This window comes from Puma concolor, chromosome A1 (genome assembly GCF_028749965.1).
Source record: "Puma concolor isolate L17-30 chromosome A1, mPumCon1.1.hap2, whole genome shotgun sequence".
Lineage (NCBI taxonomy): Eukaryota > Metazoa > Chordata > Mammalia > Carnivora > Felidae > Puma > Puma concolor.
In genome coordinates this window covers 158107756-158121136 of record NC_141667.1, presented here as the reverse complement: position 1 = coordinate 158121136, position 13381 = coordinate 158107756, and positions in this window count along the sequence as shown.

The following is a 13381-nucleotide window of genomic DNA, read 5'->3' as shown; positions in this document are numbered from 1 at the left end:
GAAATAACAACAGCTAATGAGCTGATCAAAAAGGATTTAAATAATATAACAGAAAGTGAATTTAGAATAATAGTCATAAAATTAATCGCTGGGCTTGAAAACAGTATAGAGGACAGCAGAGAATCTCTTGCTACAGAGATCAAGGGACTAAGGAACAGTCACGAGGAGCTGAAAAACGCGTTAAACGAAATGCATAACAAAATGGAAACCACGACGGCTCAGATTGAAGAGGCAGAGGAGAGAATAGGTGAACTAGAAGATAAAGTTATGGAAAAAGAGGAAGCTGAGAAAAAGAGAAATAAAAAAATCCAGGAGTATGAGGGGAAAATTAGAGAACTAAGTGATACACTAAAAAGAAATAATATACGCATAATTGGTATCCCAGAGGAGGAAGAGAGAGGGAAAGGTGCTGAAGGGGTACTTGAAGAAATAATAGCGGAGAACTTCCCTGAGCTGGGGAAGGAAAAAGGCATTGAAATCCAAGAGGCACAGAGAACTCCCTTCAGACGTAACTTGAATCGATCTTCTGCACGACATATCATAGTGAAACTGGCAAAATACAAGGATAAAGAGAAAATTCTGAAAGCAGCAAGGGGTAAACGTGCCCTCACATATAAAGGTAGACCTATAAGACTCGTGACTGATCTCTCTTTTGAAACTTGGCAGGCCAGAAAGAATTGGCACGAGATTTTCAGTGTGCTAGACAGAAAAAATATGCAGCCGAGAATCCTTTATCCAGCAAGTCTGTCATTTAGAATAGAAGGAGAGATAAAGGTCTTCCCAAACAAACAAAAACTGAAGGAATTTGTCACCACTAAACCAGCCCTCCAAGAGATCCTAAGGGGGACCCTGTGAGACAAAGTACCAGAGACATCACTACAAGCATAAAACATACAGACATCACAATGACTCTAAACCCATATCTTTCTATAACAACACTGAATCTAAATGGATTAAATGCGCCAACCAAAAGACATAGGGTATCAGAATGGGTAAAAAAACAAGACCCATCTATTTGCTGTCTACAAGAGACTCATTTTAGACCGGAGGACACCTTTAGATTGAGAGTGAGGGGATGGAGAACTATTTATCATGCTACTGGAAGCCAAAAGAAAGCTGGAGTAGCCATACTTATATCAGACAAACTAGACTTTAAATTAAAGGCTATAACAAGAGATGAAGAAGGACATTATATAACAGTTACAGGGTCTATCCATCAGGAAGAGCTAACAATTATAAATGTCTATGCGCCGAATACCGGAGCGCCCAAATATATAAAACAATTACTCTTAAATATAAGCAACCTTATTGATAAGAATGTGTTAATTGCAGGGGACTTTAACACCCCACTTACAGAAATGGATAGATCATCTAGACACACGGTCAATAAAGAAACAAGGGCCCTGAATGAGACATTGGATCAGATGGACTTGACAGATATATTTAGAACTCTGCATTCCAAAGCAACAGAATATACTTTCTTCTCGAGTGCACATGGAACATTCTCCAAGATAGATCATATACTGGGTCACAAAACAGCCCTTCATAAGTTTACAAGAATTGAAATCATACCATGCATACTTTCAGACCACAATGCTATGAAGCTTGAAATCAAGTCTGGAAAAACCTCCAAAAGCATGGAAAAAGTCTGGAAAACCTCCAAAAGCATGGAGGTTAAAGAACACCCTACTAACGAATGAGTGGGTCAACCAGGCAATTCGAGAAGAAATTAAAAAATATATGGAAACAAACGAAAATGAAAATACAACAATCCAAACGCTTTGGGACACAGCGAAGGCAGTCCTGAGAAGAAAATACATTGCAATCCAGGCCTATCTCAAGAAACAAGAAAAATCCCAAATACAAAATCTAACAGCACACCTAAAGGAAATAGAAGCAGAACAGCAAAGGCAGCCTAAACCCAGCAGAAGAAGAGAAATAATAAAGATCAGAGCAGAAATAAACAATATAGAATCTAAAAAAACTGTAGAGCAGATCAACGAAACCAAGAGTTGGTTTTTTGAAAAAATAAACAAAATTAACAAACCTCTAGCCAGGCTTCTCAAAAAGAAAAGGGAGATGACCCAAATAGATAAAATCATGAATGAAAATGGAATGATTACAACCAATCCCTCAGAGATACAAACAATTATCAGGGAATACTATGAAAAATTATATGCCAACAAATTGGACAACCTGGAAGAAATGGACAAATTCCTGAACACCCACACTCTTCCAAAACTCAATCAGGAGGAAATAGAAAGCTTGAACAGACCCATCACCAGCGAAGAAATTGAATCGGTTATTAAGAATCTCCGAACAAATAAGAGTCCAGGACCAGATGGCTTCCCAGGGGAGTTCTACCAGACGTTTAAAGCAGAGATAATACCTATCCTTCTCAAGCTATTCCAAGAAATAGAAAGGGAAGGAAAACTTCCAGACTCATTCTATGAAGCCAGTATTACTTTGATTCCTAAACCAGACAGAGACCCAGTAAAAAAAGAGAACTACAGGCCAATATCTCTGATGAATATGGATGCAAAAATTCTCAATAAGATACTAGCGAATCGAAGTCAACGGCATATAAAAAGAATTATTCACCATGATCAAGTGGGATTCATTCCTGGGATGCAGGGCTGGTTCAACATTCTCAAATCAATCAACGTGATACATCACATTAACAAAAAAAAAAGAGAAGAACCATATGATCCTGTCAATCGATGCAGAAAAGGCCTTTGACAAAATCCAGCACCCTTTCTTAATAAAAACCCTTGAGAAAGTCGGGATAGAAGGAACATACTTAAAGATCATAAAAGCCATTTATGAAAAGCCCACAGCTAACATCATCCTCAACGGGGAAAAACTGAGAGCTTTTTCCCTGAGATCAGGAACACGACAGGGATGCCCACCTTCACCGCTGTTGTTTAACATAGTGCTGGAAGTTCTAGCATCAGCAATGAGACAACAAAAGGAAATCAAAGGAATCAAAATTGGCAGATGAAGTCAAGCTTTCGCCTTTTGCAGATGACATGATCTTATACATGGAAAATCCGATAGACTCCAGCAAAAGTCTACTAGAACTGATACATGAATTCAGCAAAGTTGCAGGATACAAAATCAATGTACAGAAATCAGTTGCATTCCTATACACTAACAATGAAGCAACAGAAAGACAAATAAAGAAACTGATCCCATTCACAATTGCATCAAGAAGCATAAAATACCTAGGGACAAATCTAACCAAAGATGTAAAAGATCTGTATGCTGAAAACTATAGAAAGCTTATGAAGGTAATTGAAGAAGATTTAAAGAAATTGAAAGACATTCCCTGCTCATGGATTGGAAGAATAAATATTGTCAAAATGTCAATACTACCCAAAGCTATCTACACATTCAATGCAATCCCAATCAAAATTGCACCAGCATTCTTCTCGAAACTAGAACAAGCAATCCTAAAATTCATATGGAACCAAAAAACGCCCCGAATAGCCAAAGCAATTTTGAAGAAGAAGACCAAAGCAGGAGGCATCACAATCTCAGACTTTAGCCTCTACTCCAAAGCTGTCATCATCAAGACAGCATGGTATTGGCACAAAAACAGACACATAGACCAATGGAATAGAATAGAAACCCCAGAACTAGACCCACAAACGTATGGCCAACTCAATTTTGACAAAGCAGGAAAGAACATCCAATGGAAAAAAGACAGCCTCTTTAACAAATGGTGCTGGGAGAACTGGACAGCAACATGCAGAAGGTTGAAACTAGACCACTTTCTCACACCATTCACAAAAATAAACTCAAAATGGATAAAGGACCTGAATGTGAGACAGGAAACCATCAAAACCTTAGAGGAGAAAGCAGGAAAAGACCTCTCTGACCTCAGCCGTAGCAATCTCTTACTCGACACATCCCCAAAGGCAAGGGAATTAAAAGCAAAAGTGAATTACTGGGACCTTATGAAGATAAAAAGCTTCTGCACAGCAAAGGAAACAACCAACAAAACTAAAAGGCAACCAACGGAATGGGAAAAGATATTTGCAAATGACATATCGGACAAAGGGCTAGTATCCAAAATCTATAAAGAGCTCACCAAACTCCACACCCGAAAAACAAATAACCCATTGAAGAAATGGGCAGAAAACATGAATAGACACTTCTCTAAAGAAGACATCCGAATGGCCAACAGGCACATGAAAAGATGTTCAGCGTCGCTCCTTATCAGGGAAATACAAATCAAAACCACACTCAGATATCACCTCACGCCAGTCAGAGTGGCCAAAATGAACAAATCAGGAGGCTATAGATGCTGGAGAGGATGTGGAGAAACGGGAACCCTCTTGCACTGTTGGTGGGAATGCAAATTGGTGCAGCCGCCCTGGAAAGCAGTGTGGAGTTTCCTCAGAAAATTAAAAATAGACCTACCCTATGACCCAGCAATAGCACTGCTAGGAATTTATCCAAGGGATACAGGAGTACTGATGCATAGGGGCACTTGTACCCCAATGTTCATAGCAACACTCTCAACAATAGCCAAATTATGGAAAGAGCCTAAATGTCCATCAACTGATGAATGGATAAAGAAATTGTGGTTTATATACCCAGTGGAATATACGTGGCAATGAGAAAAAATGAAATATGGCCTTTTGTAGCAATGTGGATGGAAGTGGAGAGTGTGATGCTAAGTGAAATAAGCCATACAGAGAAAGACAGATACCATATGGTTTCACTCTTATTTGGATCCTGCGAAACTTAACAGGAACCCATGGGGGAGGGGAAGGAAAAAAAAAAAAAAAAAGAGGTTAGAGTGGGAGAGAGCCAAAGCATAAGAGACTGTTGAGAACTGAGAGCAAACTGAGGGTTGATGGGGGGTGGGAGGGAGGAGAGGGTGGGTGATGGGTATTGAGGAGGGCACCTTTTGGGATGAGCACTGGGTGTTGTATGGAAACCAATTTGACAATAAATTTCATATAAAAAAAAAGAAATAGAAAAACATTCCGTGCTTATTGGTTGGAAGAATAACTATTGTTAAAATGTCAATACTTCCCCAAACTATCTATACATTCAATGCAATCCCAATCAAAATTGTACCAACATTCTTCTCCAAGCAAGAACAAGCAATCCTAATATTTGTATGGAACCACAAAAGGCCCTGAAGAGTCAAAGGAATTTTGAAGAAGAAGACCAAAGCAGGAGGCATCACAATCCCATACTTTAGCCTCTAGTACAAAGCTGTAATCATCAAGACAGCATGGTATTGGCACAAAAACAGACACATAGACCAATGGAATAGAATAGAAACCCCAGAACTAGATCCACAAAAGTATGGCCAACTCATCTTTTACAAAGCTGGAAAAAATATCCAATGGAAATAAAGACAGCCCTTTAACAAATGGTGCTGGTAGAACTGGACAGCAACATGCAGAAGGTTGAAACTAGACCACTTTCTTACACCATTCACAAAAATAAACTCAAAATGGATAAAGGACCTGAATGTGAGACAGGAAACCATCAAAACCCTAGAGGAGAAAGCAGGGAAAAACCTCCCTGACCTCAGCCGCAGCAATTTCTTACTTGACACATTCCCCAAAGGCAAAGGAATTAAAAGCAAAAATGAACTATTGGGACTTCATGAAGATAAAAAGCGTCTGGACAGCAAAGGAAACAATCAAAAAACTAAAACGCAACCAACGGAATGGGAAAAGATATTTGCAAATGACATATTGGACAAACGGTTAGTATCCGAAATCTATAAAGAGCTCACCAAACTGCACACCCGAAAAACAAATAATCCAGTGAAGAAATGGACAGAAAACATGAATAGACACTTCTCTAAAGAAGACTTCCAAATGGCCAACAAGCACATGAAAAGATGCTCAACGTCGCTCCTCATCAGGGAATTACAAATCAAAACCACACTCAGATATCACCTCACGCCGGTCAGAGTGCCTAAAATGAAGAAAACAGGAGACTATAGATGCTGGAGAGGATTTGGTGAAATGGGAAACCCTCTTGCACTGTTGGTGGGAATGCAAACTGGTGAAGCCGGTCTGGAAAACAGTGTGGAGGTTCCTCCAAAATTTAAAAATAGACCTACCCTATGACCCAGCAATGGCACTGCTAGGAATTTACCCAAGGGATACAGGAGTACTGATGTATAGGGCACTTGTACTCCAATGTTTATAGCAGCACTCTCAACAATAGCCAAATTGTGGAAAGAGCCTAAATGTCTATCAACTGACGAATGGATAGAGAAATTGTGGTTTATACACTCAATGGAATACTATGTGGCAATGAGAAAGAATGAAATATGGCCTTTTGTAGCAACGTGGATGGAACTGGAGAGTGTTATGCTAAGTGAAATAAGTCATACAGAGAAGGACAGATTCCATATGTTTTCACTCCTATGTGGATCCTGAGACACTTAACAGAAGACCATGCGGGAAGGGAAGGAAAAAAATGGTTAGAGAGGGAGGGAGCCAAAACATAAGAGACTCCTAAAAACTGAGAACAAACTAAGGGTTTATGGGCGGTGCGAGGGAGGTGTTGCTGGGTGAAGGGTATTGAGGAGGGCACCTGTTTGGATGAGCGCTGGGTGTTGTATGGAAACAATTTGACAATAAGTTTCATATTAAAAAATAAAATTCAGAAAAGAATGACATATCAAAATTATAATATTGCCTCCCCTGGTGAAATCATGGAACTAGTCCAGTCATCCGTGACTATAAATTATTAGTTTAAATCTGAAAGGGGGATTTATAAAGACTTGATTAGAGTGACACTAGGTGAGTCCACATATCAAATGTGACATTAATAGAAATGAGAAAATTGGAAATTTAGGATGGGCTTTCTTAGGAATTTTTCAGCATCACCTTTGAAGTACTTTTGACACTACATTTGAACCAGAAGTACTCAAGAATGGATGTAATTATCAGCAGAAAGAAGAAAAGAGAAGAGAAAAGAAAAACAAGAAAAGAAAAGAAAAGAGAAAAGAAAAGAAAAGAAGGAAGGAGGAAAGAATCATAAAGGAAGGAAGTATGAAGGTTAAGATGAATTTAACAACATCCTGAGGAAGCCATCAGCCAAATACACAATATGAGACATATATAGGATGAAATGTCTCTAAGAAATAAAGAGCATTACCAAACAGTGGGGAGAGTAACCTTTTCCATAGAAGCAGATCCTAAGATGGAGATTTGATGTAAGTTGTTTAACTTACAATAGGGACATAAGGAATTGATATGGAGAAGAGAAGGAAGCTAATAAACTGTGCCTTATTAAGTAATCTATCAAAGTGAGCAACTTAATCCTATGGTTTATTTCTGGGGAAGTGTGTAATCATGCACTCTTTAGAGTCACCTTTGGTGGTGAGACAGGACATAGATCCTCATGCACCAATAACTGGTTGAGAACTTCTTGATGGGTGTGCTTATTCCTTTGCTCTTCCAGTCTGGGTACACATGGATAGAGTGGTCTTTTATAAAGGTTTAAAGGATGGGTTTGGAGCTGAATGTGCTGACTGGAAATTCTTACATAAGAATAAAACACACACACACACACACACACACACACACACACCATTTAATTGGCATAAGGAATCAGTGCAAAATGTGGGTATTTTTGTGTCCTGATCAAAATAAACCAATTGGCATTGTTAAAGAGACATACAATTAATAATGTGATCAAGAAATATGGTTATACATGTGATATAGGATTACGCTATGAAAATTATTTTAATTTTGTAAGCATAATAGATATCACAGAAATGTAAAAAGGGAGAAATTTTAAATTAGAGATATGTAATGAAAAAAAAACAATAGGAGGAAAATCCTGTTATATAGTATAATAGGGATGAATTTTGAAGACCTCATGTTAATCAAATAAGCTAGTCACAAAAACACAAATAGTGTATGCTTCTACTTATGTGAGGTATCTAAAGTAGTCAAATTTACAGAAACAGAAAAAGTATAAATGTGGTTATCAGGAACTGAGAGGGGGGAAATGTAAGGTTTAATCGATGTAGAGTTTTAGTTTTGCAGTAAGAAAAAATTCTGGAGCTCTATTTCACAAAAATGTGAATATACTTAACACTATTGACTTTATTTTATTTTTATTTTTTTAACGTTTATTTATTTTTGAGACAGAGAGAGACAGAGCATGAACTGGGTAGGGTCAGAGAGAGAGGGAGACACATAATCCGAAACAGGCTCCAGGCTCTGAGCGGTCAGCACAGAGCCCAACGTGGGGCTCGAACTCACGGACCGCGAGATCATGACCTGAGCTGAAGTCAGACGCTTAGCCAACTGAACCACCCAGGTGCCCCAACACTATTGACTTTAAAAACACTTTGCATGTCCACTCTGTCCTCTTCTTTGTAAAATTACAATTGTTACCTTCCAATGTAAAGTTTGATTTATTTACTTATTCAATTTAAAGCCTAATTTCCTCCCATTCTTCAACAGAACTTAAAGTTTCATTATATCATACGGGTTTTTTTCTATTTTATTTCTGGTTTATTTACAGTTTCTTAAATAGTGCATAGCAAATATTAGGTGCTCAATAAAAGTTTTTTGAATTGGGGTATGGCCATCAAGTGTGTAAAATGTAAAATATGTGCAGTCATTCTGCACTGGAAAGACTTGTCATTCCTCTAATCTAAACCCCATCCACATTGTGCCATCCTACACAGGCTAACTTTATGGAGTCCATGGTCAGATGCATGCTTCCTAGTTTGAATACCCATATTACTGTCTCATTTCTGTATAGCAATGCTTCTAGATAAATATGTTGAGACATTAGGTATTTGTCCATTTTGTAGCTGAGGAAGTTTTTCTGATTTTTGCCACAGAGCTCTTTCTAGATCCCCAAATTCCAGTAACATCTATGTTTTTCTCTTACAAACCTTTTGAATGATGAGATAACCAAGGATTCATATATTTTTTACCACAGTTAATAGTGAAAAACTGTATTAGTGTGTATTAGTGTTTTCAGGTGTGCAATGTCAGTGTCCATACATGTAATTTAACTGGACCAAACTCATTTACTTTAAAGACACAATGTTCTGCCGAGTTCCTCCTGGGATTCTGGTGATCTACAGAAATTTAGGATCTCAATCCCAAAAGACTTGCTCAGAATGACATAGTAATTGTTACATATTTATATGAACATGAATCTGATAACCCTCATTTGACAACAAAATTCCTCCTGAAGTTTTTAAATGAAAGAACACTCATGTTTTTGTGAGCACTTTGAAAAATAGGTTCAGCTACATTTGATTAACCTGTTGTGAGAAATTATCATAAAAGGAATTGCTCTTCTCTAGGGTAGAAACATAGTGAGTTGCTTTATTATTATTATTATTATTATTATTCACCTTCATGCTTCACACTCATTCTTTTGCACTTCCCCCTTATCTTATTTGAATGAATTAGAGCTGAAAACAAAATTGTCTGTAGGTGGTAACAAAACCTATCTATCTAGTTTAGCATTTCAGTGAAAAGTCATTCAAACTAATTATAGAACTGAATACATATAAAAATAAACACAAACTAAATTAATAATTTAAATTTAAAAACCTAAATATAAACCTGAATAGTTCATGTAATGTAAAGAAAAAGCTCAGCTTGTTGTCTCAATTCAGAAAAAATCAGTAAATCAATGAGCTACATTTATCACTATTCCTATCATTTCAAAGACCATGGAAATTTAAATGGGTTAAAGTGTCAAAAAAAAGCAGTGTGCTTTGTAATAGCTATCTATCGAAAATGAAAATATAACAACAATTTTTGTTGAGTCTTTTGAAATCATTGAGCAACTAAGTGAAAGAGGGAGTGAATAAGACTATGACTGCCTTGAAAAGTAATTACTTAAGAGAAAGAAAAGAATGCATATAATATAAAGTATATAAATTAGAATAATATATCAAGGGAAAATTTAAAATATGCTACATTGCATGAATATCACAATTATTAAAATACCATGCTTAAAAACGGACTATAATCTTGTAGTCACTATTGAGTTCCTTTTGCCCAATCATGAACTGAAGAATTTTATGGTTTCAGTCATTAAGGTCTGCAATGACTGAGTAAATAAGCAAATATATAACTAAATAGATAATTTCATAAGTAATTTAATTAAAACAATAATCAATGGATTAAGTTCTACAGGATAGAAAAATGCATCCTTCACATTGCTACACAAAAGATTATATATTATTTATTTCCTCTTTTATAAATAAGAAATTTTTATTTATATATTTATATAAATATATATATTAATGTATTATATATTATTTATTTAAGGTGGAAGAAGTAGTTAAACCAATTATTTTGATTTTTTCTTATTAAATTGTTACATAAGGGGATATTTGACAACCTAGACAGTTTAAGTTACAGTTGGCAAATTCAGGGAATGGATTGTTTAAATATAAAATTTGATGGCTGTGTTAATCTGAGTTAAGAATTATAACTTGTAAGGGAACACCTACCCATATCACATGACAAATGAGTTGAAGAATTTTTTAAAACATCTATCATTTTATAATTGTATACTAGTTTGGGAAATGTTTCTATACAGTAGAATTCTAAAAAATGAATGTAATTGTAGCCTTTGCAATGACATGGAAGGGGCTAGAGGATATTACGCTAAGTTATAAGTCAGTCAGAGAAAGACAAATACCATATGATTTTACTCATATGTGGAAATTAAGAAATAAAACAATTAAGAATAAAACAAATGTGCAGAGGTATGTTGGATGTAACTGTTGGATCACTATATTGTAGTCCAGAAACTAATATTACACTGTATATTAACTAACTAGAATCTGGGTAAAAATATATATATAATTTTAAAACACATATTATGATTTATGGCTTAAATAATTAAGGATAATTTATAGAAATAATAAGTGATTTAGATAGGAGACAAACCAGATTATTTTAATCCAAAACTGTCTGCTCTTGGAAGTATGTTACTTTGCCACATAGAAATTCACTTTTTTGTGGCATTTTTAGAAAGTCATATTTAAACAAGACTTTGTTTCATAAGTAAGAAATTGATTTTTTAAGTATTTAATTACTTCAACTTGAGGCAGCCTGATGTTTTTTGTTAATTTTAATTTATCTATGAAGGTATCAGGTACTGTTATTTTTGAAAGCAGATGTCCATTTTTAGAACCCTCAAATATCTAAATATAAAAGAAGAAAAATATGTACAATATTCACCTTTATAGGTTGAGTGATTTCATTTGAAAATAAGTGATCATGTAGGTATTTTAAAGAAGTTATGAAAAAACAGTCTGCTTACTGGTGGTGAATGACTCAGAAAAACTGTGATGTGTCTTACTTGTGATACAAATGCTTTTAATATCCAGATTTTGACTAAAAAGCAATGGTGTTCAAGAAAAAATATATACATTGTTTTAATTTGTTATTAAGGAATGATTGGTAAAATATAAAATTATAATTTAATAAAAATAGAAACAAATGTTTATATATTTTCTAATTACATTTTAATAAAATATAAATTTAATTCTGTATAAACTCTTAGATTTTCATCACTAATCATGAGTTGCATACACTCAAGTGTGGCTTCACTCTTAATCTTTAGATTAGGACAATTCATAATAGTAAATTTTTAGCTTCTAGCACAATGAAACGAAGGTTAAGTTCCCAAAGTGCTAGTCTATTAACAGAGCAATGAAAATGATTATATTATTACAGTGATAAAAATGGTGGCTTTATTAAGGGAATATTCCATTTAAAACTTACAAAGCTCTCAGAATTCTAACACTCTCAAGTATGCTAATTTTATGACAAAAGGGATTTCTTTTGTCATTTTCTAAAACAATTATATACAAACATTTTCAGATAAACCAATTCAGACTTTTAAAAACCTTGAGAAAATCTGTAAAAGAATGAAATTTTAGCCAAAAATCAATACTTAAAAAAACTATTTTTAATTTTTTGAGGAACCTCCACACTGTTTTCCACAGTGGCTGCACCAGGTTGCATTCCCACCAACAGTGCAAGAGGGTTCCCGTTTCTCCACATCCTCGCCAGCATCTATATTCTCCTGATTTGTTCATTTTAGCCACTCTGACTGGCGTGAGGTTGTATCTGAGTGTAGTTTTGATTTGTATTTCCCTGATGAGGGGTGACATTGAGCATCTTTCCATGGAACTGTTGGCAATCTGGATGTCTTCTTTAGAGAAGGGTCTATTCATGTCTTCTACCCATTTCTTCACTGGAGTTAGGTGAGTTCTTTATAGATTTTGAATACTAGCCCAGGGGCGCCTGGGTGGCGCAGTCGGTTAAGCGTCCGACTTCAGCCAGGTCACGATCTCGCGGTCCGTGAGTTCGAGCCCCGCGTCAGGCTCTGGGCTGATGGCTCAGAACCTGGAGCCTGTTTCCGATTCTGTGTCTCCCTCTCTCTCTGCCCCTCCCCCGTTCATGCTCTGTCTCTCTCTGTCCCAAAAATAAATAAACGTTGAAAAAAAAAAATTGAATACTAGCCCTTTGTCCGATGTTATTTGCAAATATATTTTCCCATTCCATTGGTTGCCTTTTAGTTTTGTTGATTGTTTCCCTTGCAGTGCATAAGCTTTTTATCTTCATGAGGTCCCAATAGTTCATTTTGCTTTGAATTCCCTTGCCTTTGGAGATGCATCAAGTAAGAAATTGCTGCGGCTGAGGTCAGAGAGATTTTTTCCTGTTTCTCCTCTAGGGTTTTGATGTTTTCTTGTCTAACATTCAGGTCCTTCATCCATTTTGAGTTTATTTTTGTGAATGGGTAAGAAAGTGGTCTAGTTTAATTCTTGTGCAAGTTGCTGTCCAGTTCTCCCAGCACCATTTGTTAAAGAGACTGTCTTTTCCATTGGCTATTCTTTCCTGCTTTGTCAAAGATTAGTTGGCCATACTTTTGTGGGTCCAATTCTGGAGTCTCTATTCAATTCCATTGGTCTGTGTGTCTGTTTTTGTGCCAATATGATGCTGTCTTGATGATTACAGCTTTGTAGTAGAGGCTAAAGTCTGGAAATGTGATGGTTCTGCTTTGGTTGCCTTTTTCAATATTACTTTGAATATTTGGCGTCTTTTGTGGTTCCATACAAATTTTAGGATTGCTTGTTCTAGCTTCAAGAAGAATGATGGTGCAATTTTGATTGGGGTTGCATTGAATGTGTAGATAGCTTTGGGTAGTATTGACATTTTGACAATATTTATTCTTCCAACCCATGAGCATGGAATGTTTTTCCATTTCTTTTTTTTTTTTTTTTAATTTTTTTTTTCAACGTTTTTATTTATTTTTGGGACAGAGAGAGACAGAGCATGAACGGGGGAGGGACAGAGAGAGAGGGAGACACAGAATCGGAAATAGGCTCCAG